The sequence below is a fragment of the Amaranthus tricolor genome, chromosome 10 (assembly GCF_026212465.1).
Source record: "Amaranthus tricolor cultivar Red isolate AtriRed21 chromosome 10, ASM2621246v1, whole genome shotgun sequence".
Taxonomy (NCBI): domain Eukaryota; kingdom Viridiplantae; phylum Streptophyta; class Magnoliopsida; order Caryophyllales; family Amaranthaceae; genus Amaranthus; species Amaranthus tricolor.
Genome location: NC_080056.1, coordinates 11,973,241 through 11,989,259, shown reverse-complemented (window position 1 = coordinate 11,989,259; position 16,019 = coordinate 11,973,241). Strand labels below are relative to the sequence as shown.

The window sequence follows — 16,019 nt, the reverse complement described above, 5'->3', positions numbered from 1 at the left end:
ATTTCCATTGAAATCTGTAAAAAAAATTAATGGAAAAAAAATAAAAACAAAATACTCCCTCCATTTCTTTTTATCTTCCATTTGGAATTTGGGAAGAAATTAAGATAAATAATAATTACACATTAGATACTATAAGAGTTGAGTAAAATAATAGAAAAAAAAATAAAGATTCTCTTAATTGAAGTGTAAGTGCAATAATATCATTAAAATTCATTGGGTGTGTATTAAGTTAATACATTGGGAATTAAAATGTAATTTAATTTCTATAGATTAGAGTGTAAGTGAAATTTTTTTTTTGGAATTCTATTAGTCATTAAAATAAAATAATTCTAAATGAGAAAAATATTTTAAAATTTTCAATTGGAAAATGTAGGAGCAATAAAAGAGAAAAGTAGTAATTTACGGTAATTGTTGCATTTTGTATTGTGAATTTATAGAGTAATTGGCTTTGCAAATTGCAACTAATTTAAAACTCAATTTTACTCGACATCAAGGTTCCCACTAATATCAAGAAAAACATGTGGTCTATTATTATTTATTTATTCATTTATTCAGAATAACAACAAAAGTGGAAGACTATTATTGAAACTTATCAACAACATTAATTAGTTGTAATAAACAATACTCTCCTCTCCAATCCTTAGAAAAGTTATCATGAGAATTAAGTAAAATAGATTTTTTTAGATATTAAATATATTATTTTATTGAATAATAAATTTGATATAGAAAAGTGTGGAATATAAACATTAAAAGATATTAAAATAAAATTAGTGAAAAAATTATACTAAAAAAATATTTTAATAAAGATATAAGAAAATATATGGGGACCATAAATAATATAAGAATTTTAAAATGAAGTTAATTAAAGATATATGAAGACCAGAAGTATTATTTAAGTATTAAAATGAGGATAAACAATATTAATTTTGCCCTACATATAAATAAATATTCTTTACAGGAATAACAAATGTAATAACCTAAATAACAAATAAAAACAACCTTATGAAACAAAATAAATAAATAAAAATGCAGTATAAAGTAATAATAGTACTCCATCAGTTTACTTTTGTTCTTCTCATGTAAAATCTAAGAATTTTAGATTCAAGCTTTGACTACGAATTCTTATTAATTTGAATGAAAAAAATACTTTTATGCGAAATCTTAATAGATATGTCTAGACATATATTATAAATTTTTAAATATTAATTTTTATAATTTTTCAAAACTCACAATAAAAATTATTTAAATTTAAGTTTATATGCAGAAAAAAAATAAAGGAGAAGTAATTAATTTAATTAACATTTCAGACATGCAGAGATTGCGCTTTGATTCATTGCTGTGAGTGAGTCATTGATTGCCGTTTAATTCACATATGATGACTCCTTTTTTCTTTCAATCTACATTTTTTGGTCCATATTCTTTTGTCATCATCCATTTTTGATTTTGTCATTTCCTCGTAGAGTACTTTAAGTAAATGATATATTGAGATATTATGAGTTGGCAGGCCCGGTACTCAAAGTTATAGACCTTTTAGTAGGAATGGTCATGGGTCCAACTATATTGGATCCGTCCGGTCATTTTTGATCCATCTCTTTTTTAAGGGTTTGGATCTCCTTTTTTGAAATTTATCGGTTTAGGTCAAATTCGAATCTCAAAAGTTAATAACGAGTCTAGGTTCGACTCCAAATCCTTAGAACCAGACCCAAACCCAACCTCCAAACCCACAACTTAGATCCGCCCCGTAGATCTAGACGGGAATCCTACATTTTATTAGATATTTTTTTACCCTTGCACTGTTGCACAAAAATACAGACTTTGTCTTTTATACAAGTTGGACTTCTAGATTTTAATGAAAATATATCCAAAATCTACTGTATTGATAATCTTATGAACAACATTGCTTGAAGACTGAAGAATTGATCAAATTAAGTTATTGACCCTCCAACAAATCGGTATCCCAAATATTAAGCTTTTTCTTAAGGTAATTGGCCGCTATGTCATTTGAACTTGCATTGTCTACGGTCAATGTCAAGATATTTTTCAAACCCCAATCAATCAAGCATTTTTCAACAGCTCTGCCAATAAGTATTCCCTTATGACCAGCAATAGGACAATAGTTTATGATTTTCTTTTGCAAATTCCAGTTATCATCAATAAAATGTGAAGTCAAACACATATAACTTAAATTTTCCCCCATGTCCAAGTGTCTGTGGTTAGACAAATTCGTGACTTAAAGTTCTGAAAAAATGATTTCAACTCATTTCTTTTTTCAATGAAAAGACTATAACAATTTCTAATGGCAGTGCTACAAGAAGGAATCTAAAATAACGGATTCAAAGCCCTATAATACTCACGAAATCCTTCACGTTCAACAAAAGCAAAAGGCAATTCATCAACAATAAGCATTGTAGCAAGTTTCTTCCTACACAAATCATAATCAAATTCCCTCAAATTCGGAGCACTAACACTATCAACACTACCATCCTCATTAACTCTTCTTGCAATATCAAATTCAATTTTTTTTTGCTTGATATCCAAATTTGGAGGATATCTTTTGCATCTTTTAGTATGATTAGCCAAAGAAGTTGTTCCATTCTTGCTATGACAACCAATAGAAGTTGTGCAATACTTACAATGAGCAATTGTTGGATCCAATTCATCTACTGTGTAGTGATCCCACCATTTTGACCTATTACTCCTCGAACCAGTAGTTGCACAACGTTGATTTTTTTGTTTTTTAGTTGGTAGTCTTGTATCTTGTATCTTTATCTTCATCGAACAAGCGATCAACACTCTCTTCAAATTGAGTTCCTTCATTTAGTTGTGAATTTTCATTATCATCAAAAGATGACCCCATCTTTTACATAAAACATATATTAAAGAATTGGTGAAAAAATTTTGTATTTAATCAAATAAGTAATACATGGCAAATTAAAAATAAATTATTAAACATAAAATCCAACTAATAGTCTAATACAGTAAAAATCCAGGTGGTACTACCTTCTACATATCAAAGATAAATGGCAAATTAAAAATAAAAAAGAGCTACCGAAAATCCAGGTGGTGGTGTGTAAGAATCCATGTAGATCTTCAACTTAGAATTGTAAAGAGAGTCCGAAAAGGAATCGCAAATCAAATATCTGAATTTAACTTCAAAATATTAAACATAAAATCCAACTAATACAGACTTTCATCAAGATTTTAACTTCAAAATATTAAACATAAATATCAGTATTCAACTTCAAAACATTAAACATAAATATCATAATTCAATCAAGATTACCAGCAATAGGAGTTCACTTTCATCAATCACCTTGCGAACTAATACATACTTCCTTTTTTTTGCATAATTTATATATCAATATTCAATATATCATCCATTCAAATAGATTCAATGGCAAAATCCAAAAAAAAGGGGAAAATCTAACTAATCAAGAACATACAGACTTGAAAAGATATTGACTTGAGAACATACAGACTTGAGAAAATCTAACTAATGGAAAATCTAACTAATGAAAAAAATCAAACTTAAATTAAATAAGTACCAAAATGGCTAAATCTCTGTAAAAATGGCGAAAATGCGAAAATGGCGACATCATTGTGACAAAATCGAAAATGGCAAAAAAAAATTAAATAAGTACCAAAAATCAGGTTTGTTTCGGATTAAGAAGATCTTGAGAAGAAGAAGAATGGTGATGAACTAAAAGAATGGTGATGAACTGAAAGAAACTTACCCAGTTAAAAACGGTGAAGAAGAAGAATGGCAGTGGTCTGGATTCTTGTCGACGTCTCAACGTGAATGGTGAAGAAGAAGCAAGATGACGTCGTAAAGAACTGAAGATTGAAGAAGATGACGTCTCACCATCTGGAATTAATTTGAAGATGCAAGAAGGAAGCAGCAGCCAACAAGAATGAATCAATGAAGACGGGATTTCAAAAGGCCCAAGGTCATTTAGCCCATTTAGGGTTTTGAAAATAAATTTAAAAAAAATTAAAAAATAATACAAACCAGATACTGGGTACCCGGTTTCCATAAATTTGCGATCCGTATCCGACCCGAATACCCGATTTTAAAATCGGGTTCCCGAATCGAATTATCCGAATTTAGTAAACCGCATAATTTACCCGGTTTTAAAAATCTGATACCGGGTAATCCGGATCGGGTTTTTCAAACCGGATATTTTTGAACACCTCTAAAATTAACTATAGTCACTGATCTAAGTATAGGATCATGTTGAACTATAAAAGCACAGGACTTAACTAACTTAATCAACTTAAGTGCAAAGGAGGATTTGACTGCTATCTTACATGGGCCTAGCACAACTGGACCAAGGCGTGTCTTGCACATCACTCATCTAGACTAAGTCAACAAAGGGTGATTATCTACTTAAGAGTCCAAGGATCAGATGCTAAGACCCAAAAGCTCAATCCTCTAATAATCAGCTTAGTCATGTAATAATGGTTAGTTAGTTAGTTAGTGTTTTCGTCTAATTTTAGGAGGGTGTTAAGAAAGCTGACATGACACGCCTTCCCCCTATTATAAATCTATAAATAAGCCTTTTCTCTCATTTGTAAACTCACGTTTTGATTTCAATAACAATTCAGAAGTAATTCAGTTCAAGAATTCTCCAAGAATACAGTTGCTTATCTTGTGTGTTGATTTGATTTTGTGAGTGAAACAAAATCTGATTCTACATTATCATTCAATAATTAGGGAGTGAACCTTGATTGTGGGTGAGGAAAGGGCCTCTTGTGAGTGAAACAAGGTGTCTTTGTCCATTGTGTAAACTACAATCAATCAAGATTGTAGGCTATGTTCTAATTGTCACCAAGAATAGGTGCACAGAAAGGTTCTTCTGTGATTAATAGAGGGTTGTATTATGGCAAACTATCAACAACATCATTTGTCATATGATACTTGGATCAAATTGGTATCAGAGCATGAGTAGAGATTAAGGGAATCAGGAGAACAGCAATCATAAACGTTCAATCAGGTTTGTTTGCAATATCAGAAGGGCGAAAAATTGCACAGGTAATTTTTTCTGTTAGTGTTTTCTCAAATCAAAAGGAAACACAGGTAAAATTCTGAACTCCAATTTATATTTTCGTGATTTTCAATTCTAATGTTGAAATTGGAGTCATTGTTGTTCATGTTACTCATTAAATTTCTGATTCTTGATTAGGGTTGTTGAGTTTCGTTAACTTTTTGATTGTTTTTGTGTTCTGTATTTGTGTGCATCTATATTTTCTTTTATTTCTCTTGTGCGTGTGTTGAGAATTTTCGCATTCCTATTGAACATGAATACTGATGCAAGAATTGAGGCTTTGACTGCCATGGTGCAGCAATTAGCATAAATTGTAGCCAATTTGAGGCTACCTAATCAAAATGTGGAACAAGTTCCTCTGAATATGCCTGGAAATAAAGATGACAAAACCCTTAGGCTAGATATTCCAGAATTCCATGGCATATCACAGAATCCAGATGAATATCTTGAGTGGGAGGCTAGCATGGAAATGTATTTTGAGTTTAAGGGCACCAGTGAGGAACAACAGCACAAAATAGCCAAAATGAAACTTACAAAATTAGCTACCATCTGGTTGGAAGGGGTGCAGAAGCAAAGAAGGAGGGACAATAGGGAGGGAATCAGCACATGGACCAAATTAAAGAAACACTTGAGGTGTAAGTATGTGCCTCCTACCTATAAACAGAACCGGAGCACACTTAGACAAGGAACCAAGATTGTGTCTGAGTACATCCAAGAGTGGCAACGATTGTCAGTCCTATGTGAAATCAATGAGACTGAAGAGATAAGAATAGGAAAGTTTATTGGAGGATTAAGGGAAGATTTTAGAGAGAAACTAGAGATTTTGCAGAATTTGACCTTTGAGACCACCTGCAGTAGTGCATTAGTATATGAAAAATATGCTAAGAAGAAGGCCAATACCACATACAAAACCTCACAAACCAGGACAAACGCCTTAACCAGTACCTTAACTACAACTAGGATGGATATCACTAAACAAAACCCCTAAGAGTAAGGTATTAACAAATGTAAAGGATGTTGTATGCTTTAAGTGTCATGAAACTGGCCATTATAAGAATGAGTGTCCTAATGGGAGTGCTTTCACAGCCACTGAATGGGCTGAAATCAATGAAAGAACAGGACTTAGGGCAATGTTAGTTCATAAGGATGGTCATGAAGAAGTGATTTTACCACCAACTCTTGATGATGAATTAGATGGCTCTTACATGCTGACTAAACTAGAAACACTTCAAAGGACTGGCCCAGACCAGGAGGATAGTGAAACAGAAGAGGATAGGGAACAAATTTATCCTGAGGAAGAGTACCATACATTACTGATAAGAAGGAGTTTTCACACTACACCTAAAAGCAAAGTGTCAAACCAAAAGGAAAATATATTCCAAACTAAATGCAAAATTCAGAACAAAGTTTGTGACTTAATAATAGATGGGGGAAGTGAAACAAATTGTGTGAGTAAGGAAATAGTCAAGGAACTAGGATTGAAAACCCAATAACACCCTAATCCCTACAAACTGAGGTGGCTAGATAACAAGGCAGAAAGTTTTATTAAGAGACATGCTTGGTAAACCTTTCAATAGGATCATATCAAGATAAAATACTATGTGATGTGCTGGATATGAGTGCTTGCCATGTATTGCTAGGCAGACCTTGGCAACATGATTTGAAGTCTGTTCATGATGGATTTTCCAACATATATACCATTAGACATGAAAGAAAGCTTAAGGACCTCCTATCTTTACCTCCATATAGGTCCTTACCTCCTACCAAGGATACTAAGGTGATACAATTGGTAACTAAGAGAGAGTGTTGTAGGGAAATACAGCTAGAGGGAAGGATGTACTTATTATTTCGCAAGGAATGTGAAAATTGGGACAATGAACCAAAGGATCCACAACTTCAAGCCTTATTACTGGAATTTAGTGATCTATTCCCTGAAGATTTGCCTGAAGGACTACCACCACTAAGAGGTATAAAACACCAAATTGACTTGATTCCAGGAGCTCAGATCCCTAATAAACCTGTGTACAGGACTAATCCACAGGAAGCCTTAGAATTACAAAGACAAGTCAATGAGTTAATAGCCAAGGGATATGTGAGGGAGAGTCTTAGTCCTTGTGCTGAGCTAACCTTGTTAAAACCAAAAAAATATGGAACTTGGAGGATGTGCATAAATAGTAGAAGTGTTAACAATATCATTGTTAAATATAGGTTTCCCATACCAAGGATTGATGATATGCTTGATGAGTTGGTTGGAACACAATGGTTTAGCAAGCTAGACTTAAGAAATGGGTATCATCAGATCATAATGAAAAGAGGGAGATGAGTGAAAAACAGCCTTTAAGACCAAATATGGGTTGTATGAGTGGCTTGTGATGCCTTTTGGTCTCACAGGAGCCCCTAGCACATTTATGAGACTTATGAATGAAGTCTTGAGGCCTTTCTTGGGGAACTTTGTTGTGGTTTACTTAGATGATATACTTGATATGTGTATTTTATATATTATTTTCTACCATGCCCCCATTGTATTTTCATAGCATTTCTCACGTATTTTGCTCAATTTTCTATTGGTTTTTATGCTTGGTTGGAGTGTTTGTTTCTTATCTATTTTGTAGGTACAAAGCTCTAATTATACTAGGAATCGACTCTTGGAGCGAGATTTGCAAGTTGGAAGGTCATAAGCTACTCAAAGGTCATTTTTGTGCTGACCAGGTCTCATACCCGGGTGGGTTTCCACATACCCGGCCGGGTTTTCACTTGATACTTAGAAGAATTTGGAGAAGCTATTTGAAGGAAAAAGTTGCCACACGGACCCGGCCGGGTTTCCACATACTCGGCCGGGTGAGCCTCTCATACCCGGGCGGGTTTCCACATACCCGGCCGGGTGAGACTCTCATACCCGGGCGGGTTTCCACATACCCGGCCGGGTTTACTCCTGAACTTAGAAACTTTTTGATCTTTGAGATTTAGTTATGCCTCGTACCCGGCCGGGTTTCCACATACCCGGCCGGGTCAAGCAGTTATTTTTTTTTAGTAACTTCCGTATCCTCCGATCTCTTTGGAGGAGGATATAAATAGCTTTTGAGGGGAATTTCCAGTTTTTATTAAGTTTTTCTTATTTATCATATTACCTGCCTTGAGGGATTGTTAAGCAACATTTTGATATTGTAATCTTAATTATATTGAAGGTATTAGTTTCAATTCTAATTTCTTGTTCTTGTTTATCGTTGTTATCTTTGAATGTTTGTTTCTACATTTAATTTGAATTTGATTTTCTCCATGGATTTCATTGTTGAATCTCTTGTTAGTTTTAATATGCTTAGTGAGTAGTTTTATTTCTAGGGCTTGGTGAAACTATGCAAAAGGTCATGATTCTTGTTTGATTTTAGGATTTAAATTTGGTTTGTCTAGGCGATTCAATTGATGGGTTTTATATTGATTGCATGTTTGGCCAATTTGCAAGTTTTATTCGCTCAACTCTATAAGCGAGAGTTGCGAGTTTGAGTGAACGATTTCCCTCTTTGAACAATTAAGCCTTAATCGCGATAGCTTGTTTTATTGTTTGATTGTCGAATTTGTTTGCGAGAGCAACATCTTCCTTCGCCTATATTCATTCCTATCCCAATTATTGTTCATGAATCATGATCGATGTATAGTGAATCCTTTCAGCCCTAGGTTTTTCTATTATTGAATTATTTTCATCTCTTGTTTTTTACGTTCTACTTAGATTAACAAAAATCCAACGTTTGATCGATAGCAATAGTGAACTTGGTTCAAATTGTGACTTTGTTTGTCCTTCCATAGTGGTTCGACCCTACTTGCCCAACTAAACTAGATAGGTGAATTAGGAATTATTTTTGGTAGTAAAACGACCTATCAAAATTTGGCGCCGTTGCCGGGGAAGGCAATTATTTTACTTTTTGAATTTAGCGTTTGCTTTTGCTAACCCACTCGAGGAACAACTGTTCTTCGAGCGTATTTACGTTTGTTCTAGTGTTTTTTGTGCATGACCAGGAGTACCAACAAGCAACCTTTGCTTTTTGATCCTGAGGTTGAGGCAACTGCTCGTAGAACACACGCAAGTGCAAAGAAAAGGAGGGCGGAGGCTCGTAAACAAGCTCAACAAGCCTCTCAATCTCTTGACATGGCGGCTCAGGCTCCCGAGAGAACTCTTACGCAGTCTACACAGCCCAAGGCTAGCAATGTTACCGCGGGGATTAGGATGCCGACTACTAATGCTGGAAACTTTGACATCAAATCCCATGTTATGAATATGATAACGGGAAATCAGTTCTATGGTCTTGACAATGAAGAACCCGTTGATCATCTGCAGAAATTCCTTCAAGCATGTTCTTTACAAAAGATTACTGGGATGACTGACGACGAGCTCTACTTGTACCTCTTTCGTTTCTCTTTGGCAGGCAAGGCTCAGCGTTGGTATAACTCTCTTCCCAACACCATCACTACTTGGGCGCAACTGTCTGATGCTTTTCTAGTGAAGTATTATCCCGGTTATAAGACTCATAACTACAGAGTTAAGCTCTATAGTTTCTCACAAGATGCGGGGGAGACTTTTCATGATGCGTGGGAGAGATTCAAAGATTACCAATATATGTGCCCTCATCACGGTATTGAGAAGGAATTTCTTATGCAATCTTTTTATAATGGTCTTGATAATGAGACTAAAAGGATGGTAGATGGTGCGGCTGGCGGCTCTTTCATGAACAAACAAACTTCTGAGGCTATTTCACTCTTGGATACTCTTGCTGAAAATCAATGGAATAGCTCATCTAGGCGCGCAGCTCAAGCACCAAGGAAGGGGAAGCATGAAGTTGAAACTTATTCCCTTCTATCATCACAAATCTCAGCTTTGAATGCGAAAATTGATGGGATGCGCATGAGTGCTAATACATCTATGCCCGTCAATGCTATGGCTACCTCTAGCCAAGGTGGAGTTGCTTGTGATTATTGCGGTGTGCATGGTCATTCTCTAATGGAGTGTTCTGTTAATCCCAATGGAGCTATGGGAGTGCCAGAGCAAGTCAATGCTTTTCAAGCTCGCCCTCCTTTCAACAACAATAGCTACTATCCTGGAATTCGGAATCATCCTAACTTGTCATATCGCAGCAACAATGTGTTAAATCCTCAACAGCAACACTTTCCACCACAAGCACCACAACAACAATATGGGCAACATCAGCAATTTCAGCCCAATCAAGGACCACCCGGTTTCCAAAGGCCTCCTCAAGGCCATCAACAGCAGCAATTTCAGAACCAACAACTCCAATCCGAATTGGGGGAATTGAAAAACATGATGGCCCAAATGGCCAAACAGCTTGAGCAACTCGGTACTCACAATAAAATGCTTGAAACTCAAGTCGCTCAATTAGCTGCATCTAGCTCCTCTAGACAAGCAGGAGCATTGCCCGGCCAACCCACTCAACCACATGGCAAGGAGACCGCCAATGCAATCACTACAAGGAGCGGGTTGAGTTATGATGAGCCACCCATGCCTCGCAATGAAGAGTCAAATTCGAAAGATGTGGGCACTCCTGAAGTGGTTATTGATGAAGCACCTTCTGAGGCAGTGCACGAGAAAGAGAAAGCAAAAGAAGAGGCATTGCAAGTGCCTCCCATCACACTTCCTTTCCCCAACCGCCAATTGAAGAACAAACTTGACAAGCAGTTCGGTAAGTTCTTGGAGGTGGTTAAGAATTTGCAAGTAACAGTTCCTTTTACTGAATTAATCACACAAGTGCCTGCTTATGCTAAATTCATGAAGGACATATTGATTAGGAAAAGAGCTTTTAGTGAGGTGGAAACGGTTGCTTTTACTGAACAATGTAGTGCTTTGCTACAAAATAAATCCCCTCCAAAACTGAAAGATCCTGGTAGTTTCTCCATCCCCTGTCACATTGGGACACTGTTTATTGATAAAGCTTTATGTGATTTAGGAGCTAGTGTCAGTGTAATGCCTTTTTCTGTCTGTTCTAAACTGAAAATGGGAGATCTAAAAGTCACCAATATTACTTTACAAATGGCCGACCGTTCTGTTAAATATCCTTTGGGTATTTTAGAGGACGTCCCTGTTAGGGTAGGTAAGTTTTATATCCCTGTTGATTTTGTTGTTCTTGATATGGAGGAAGATCGACAAATTCCTATTATTTTAGGAAGACCTTTCCTTCATACGGCAGGAGCAGTAATTGATGTGAAAAATGGTAGACTTACACTTTCTGTGGGGGATGACAATGTAACTTTCAATTTAAGCAATGCTTTGAAAGATCCCATGCTTGAGGAAAAATGCTATGCTATTGATGTAGTTGATGTGATTTTTCATGATAACTTGCCCCTAACTCTTATGAAAGATCCTTTGGAGGCCGTTCTTTGTCTTGAATCTTCTACAGGTGATGCTAGCATTTTGAAGACTGAAATTAATGCTATTGAACAAGCTCTTTGTAATGAAGAGCTTAGTCATAGCAAGAGCAAGAGAGTGCAGAGGTTAGTTCGGCCTATATGCAAAGTTGAGATGCTTGAAAGGATGATAACGATGATGATGAGCAGCAGGATAATGACTTTGACCCCATGGGTTAGTGGGCTCTTGCCCCCCTCTCAAGCTCTGTGGACAGTGCTTGATTTGGCTTGGGGAGGGAGTCTTGATTGTTGCTTTAGCTTACTCTCTTGTATATATTCCACCGCTTTTAGTGTAGTTGTTTTGGTTGGAGTTGGTTGTTTCTCTCCTCTTGCAGGTTCTTTTGCAAGTCGCGCTTTGGATGACTTGATGAATTTTTGTGCTTCAGCTTGCATTATGAAGTTAATTGGTGAGATCTTCCCAACTCTTTTCATTATTTAGCTTTGAATGTTTTTATTGCTTTCTTAGGATTGTTGCATGGTTTGTACCACTCATTAGGAGTGGGAGTTTACATGTGACCAAAAATATTGTATTGTTTTTTTAGTTGTAATGAATTTCTTTCTCCCTCGTTGCCCCTTTGGATCTTTTTGAAAAAGTATGTTTCCCTGTGCCCTATGGTTGAAATTTTTAACACTTGTGATTGCTGAGACTGGTCATTGTAGACTTTTGGGTTCTTTTTCCGATTCCTTAGTATTGTTGAAACTTGTGTTTTTGAGCATTATTATCTATTGTTTGGAACAAGGAAGAGTTTACCTTGTAAGGATTTGGACTTTGATTTCTATCTCACTATTTTCTTCTTGAGCGATTAGTTCCTGGTGTATCACTGATCTCTATTTTGGCTTGGTACTGGTCTTGTTAGCTATGTATTTGCATGATGAGCATGATAGAAGGCCCTCATTTGCTAGAAGCCGTGCAAAATTGTTTTCAAAGTCATGATTTGCCATTTGATCCTTTAATTTATTTGCCATTTGATCCTTTATTTTAAGCCCTACATTTTCTTTCATAACTATCCGCATTATAAACCTTTTGACCCTATTTGATCAACCCAAGTCTAGCTTGGGGGAGCAATTTGTTAGTTAGTGGGCGGTATATATTCTGTCATCTGGCTCACATTTACGTGCATGGGGTACTTAAGTTAGGTTGATTATTTCCTCATTGTTGGAGTGTGCTTATCTAGTTTGTCATATATCATCATCTTCTTCATTGTTCAATTTCAATTCTATAAAAAAAAAAAAAAAAGAAGAGAAATTAAAAAGAGGAGAAAAACCCTCTTGGGTTGTCATATGTTACCATCTTTTCATTATTCATATTTATGTAGTTTCAATTCAAAAAAAAAAAAGGAGAAAAGAAAAAAAAAAAAAAAAAAAAAAGAAGGAAAAATTTGTCTCACATCTTTTATTTTATTGTACATTTTCACCTTTGCAAGTTGTAAATCTCTTATCGTTTGATGATGATATGACGGTGCTTCCCATTAGTTGGGTTGGTTCGGTAGTTATGAGTTGAAGTTATTTGGAGTTGTTTTAGCCTCATCTTTAGGCTACGTTACTTTTTAGATTATGCTCCCCCAAAATAGACTTTCAGCTCGCATATTTTCAAATTGAATCCTACCTTTGACCCAAACCCCATTACAAGCTTAATAAAGACCTTCTTGACAATCATGCAGTTATATGTGTTTCCTCGATTTAATATCTTGCCAAGATTTAAGAGTATGTGATGCATTTCGAGTCGACTTCTATAGGTCGAGTGATATTATTTCCCTTTTAAACACATGAGTGTTGTTCAGATGGGAGGGTGCCTTATTAGCATTTTAGGCTACAAAAATTCATTCATATGCACATCTTTTGCATATTTGTGGGCGGAGAGCGATCGAGTACATTTTATACTCGCCACAGATAGAGGAGTGTTACCCGTGAGAACTCTTTCCTTGATTTCTCGTTATTCTTTAGTAATAAGGCTTGAATTCGCTTGTATGATATTTTACTCTTGGATTGGTATTGAACTATTTGAATGCTTTGATTTAGAGGATGTGATCACGAGTGTTTTGCGATGTTGCTTTTATAGGGTGAAGCATACTTTTATTCTTAGAACCTTGTCTTGTTTGCTTGAGGACAAGCAAAGGTTCGGCTCGGGGGAGTTTGATATGTGTATTTTATATATTATTTTCTACCATGCCCCCATTGTATTTTCATAGCATTTCTCACGTATTTTGCTCAATTTTCTATTGGTTTTTATGCTTGGTTGGAGTGTTTGTTTCTTATCTATTTTGTAGGTACAAAGCTCTAATTATACTAGGAATCGACTCTTGGAGCGAGATTTGCAAGTTGGAAGGTCATAAGCTACTCAAAGGTCATTTTTGTGCTGACCAGGTCTCATACCCGGGTGGGTTTCCACATACCCGGCCGGGTGAGCCTCTCATACCCGGGTGGGTTTCCACATACCCGGCCGGGTTTTCACTTGATACTTAGAAGAATTTGGAGAAGCTATTTGAAGGAAAAAGTTGCCACACGGACCCGGCCGGGTTTCCACATACCCGGCCGGGTGAGCCTCTCATACCCGGGCGGGTTTCCACATACCCGGCCGGGTGAGACTCTCATACCCGGGCGGGTTTCCACATACCCGGCCGGGTTTACTCCTGAACTTAGAAACTTTTTGATCTTTGAGATTTAGTTATGCCTCGTACCCGGCCGGGTTTCCACATACCCGGCCGGGTCAAGCAGTTATTTTTTTTTAGTAACTTCCGTATCCTCCGATCTCTTTGGAGGAGGATATAAATAGCTTTTGAGGGGAATTTCCAGTTTTTATTAAGTTTTTCTTATTTATCATATTACCTGCCTTGAGGGATTGTTAATCAACATTTCGATATTGTAATCTTAATTATATTGAAGGTATTAGTTTCAATTCTAATTTCTTGTTCTTGTTTATCGTTGTTATCTTTGAATGTTTGTTTCTACATTTAATTTGAATTTGATTTTCTCCATGGATTTCATTGTTGAATCTCTTGTTAGTTTTAATATGCTTAGTGAGTAGTTTTATTTCTAGGGCTTGGTGAAACTATGCAAAAGGTCATGATTCTTGTTTGATTTTAGGATTTAAATTTGGTTTGTCTAGGCGATTCAATTGATGGGTTTTATATTGATTGCATGTTTGGCCAATTTGCAAGTTTTATTCGCTCAACTCTATAAGCGAGAGTTGCGAGTTTGAGTGAACGATTTCCCTCTTTGAACAATTAAGCCTTAATCGCGATAGCTTGTTTTATTGTTTGATTGTCGAATTTGTTTGCGAGAGCAACATCTTCCTTCGCCTATATTCATTCCTATCCCAATTATTGTTCATGAATCATGATCGATGCATAGTGAATCCTTTCAGCCCTAGGTTTTTCTATTATTGAATTATTTTCATCTCTTGTTTTTTACGTTCTACTTAGATTAACAAAAATCCAACGTTTGATCGATAGCAATAGTGAACTTGGTTCAAATTGTGACTTTGTTTGTCCTTCCATAGTGGTTCGACCCTACTTGCCCAACTATACTAGTTAGGTGAATTAGGAATTATTTTTGGTAGTAAAACGACCTATCAATACTCATATACAGTAAGACTTTTTCTGAACATATGTTTCACCTTAGACAAGTCTTAGAGGTTTTGAGGAAGCAAAGGCTATATGGGAAGAAGGAGAAATGTTATTTTTTACAAAAAGAAATAGGGTTCTTAGGATTTATCATTAATCAGCAAGGAGTAAAGGCTGATCCAAGCAAGGTAGAGTGTGATTAAGAGGGCTATGAGTGAGGCCCCTGTGCTTAAGCTACCAGATTTCACTCAACCTTTTGAGGTAGAGTGTGATGCTAGTGGAGTTGGCATTGGGGTAGTATTAACTCAATCTAAGAGGCCATTAGCATATTTCAGTGAAAAATTGAATCATAGCAGGTTAAACTGTTCAACCTATAATAAGGAATTTTATGCTATGGTTATAGCTTTAGGACATTGGTCTCATCATCTAAAGATTAGCCTTTTATCCTACATTCAGATCATGAGTCTTTGAAGTACATTAATGGACAAAAGAAATTGAACAATAGACATGCTAAGTGGGGTGGAATTTCTACAATCTTTTGACTTTGTGGCTAAATACAAAACAGGCAAAACAAACATTGTTGTTGATGCTCTGAGTAGAAAATATCAATTGCTTGCACTGTTAGAATCCAAAGTCATAGGTTTTGAGATGATTAAACCTCTGTACATAGAAGATCCTGACTTTAAAGACATTTTTACAGAATCTCAGCAAGGTCCTAAGGGACAATTCCATGTTGCCCAAGGTTTTCTCTTCAAAGCTAACAGACTCTGCATTCCCAAAACACCATTGAGAGTAGTGTTAGTGAAAGATGTACACGAAGGTGCTTTAGGAGGACACTTTGGAATACAGAAGACCCTAGATATGCTAGCACAAAATTTTTATTGGCCAAAGATGTTAGGAACAGTGAGTAAGCATATTTTAAGATGTGAAACCTATATAAAAGCCAAACTGACCTTCCATAATGGAGAATACAAGCCACTCCCAGTTGCACTTAGACCATGGG

At 36.0% G+C, this 16,019-nt stretch overlaps 1 non-coding gene across 1 annotated transcript; it reads right to left on the bottom strand.

Moving 5' to 3' along the window:
* Positions 1–9,567: 9,567 nt before the first annotated feature.
* Positions 9,568–9,674, bottom strand: LOC130826390 (small nucleolar RNA R71). The gene has a single exon (XR_009047092.1). It is a non-coding gene; the product is annotated as a small nucleolar RNA R71 (small nucleolar RNA).
* Positions 9,675–16,019: the final 6,345 nt, after the last annotated feature.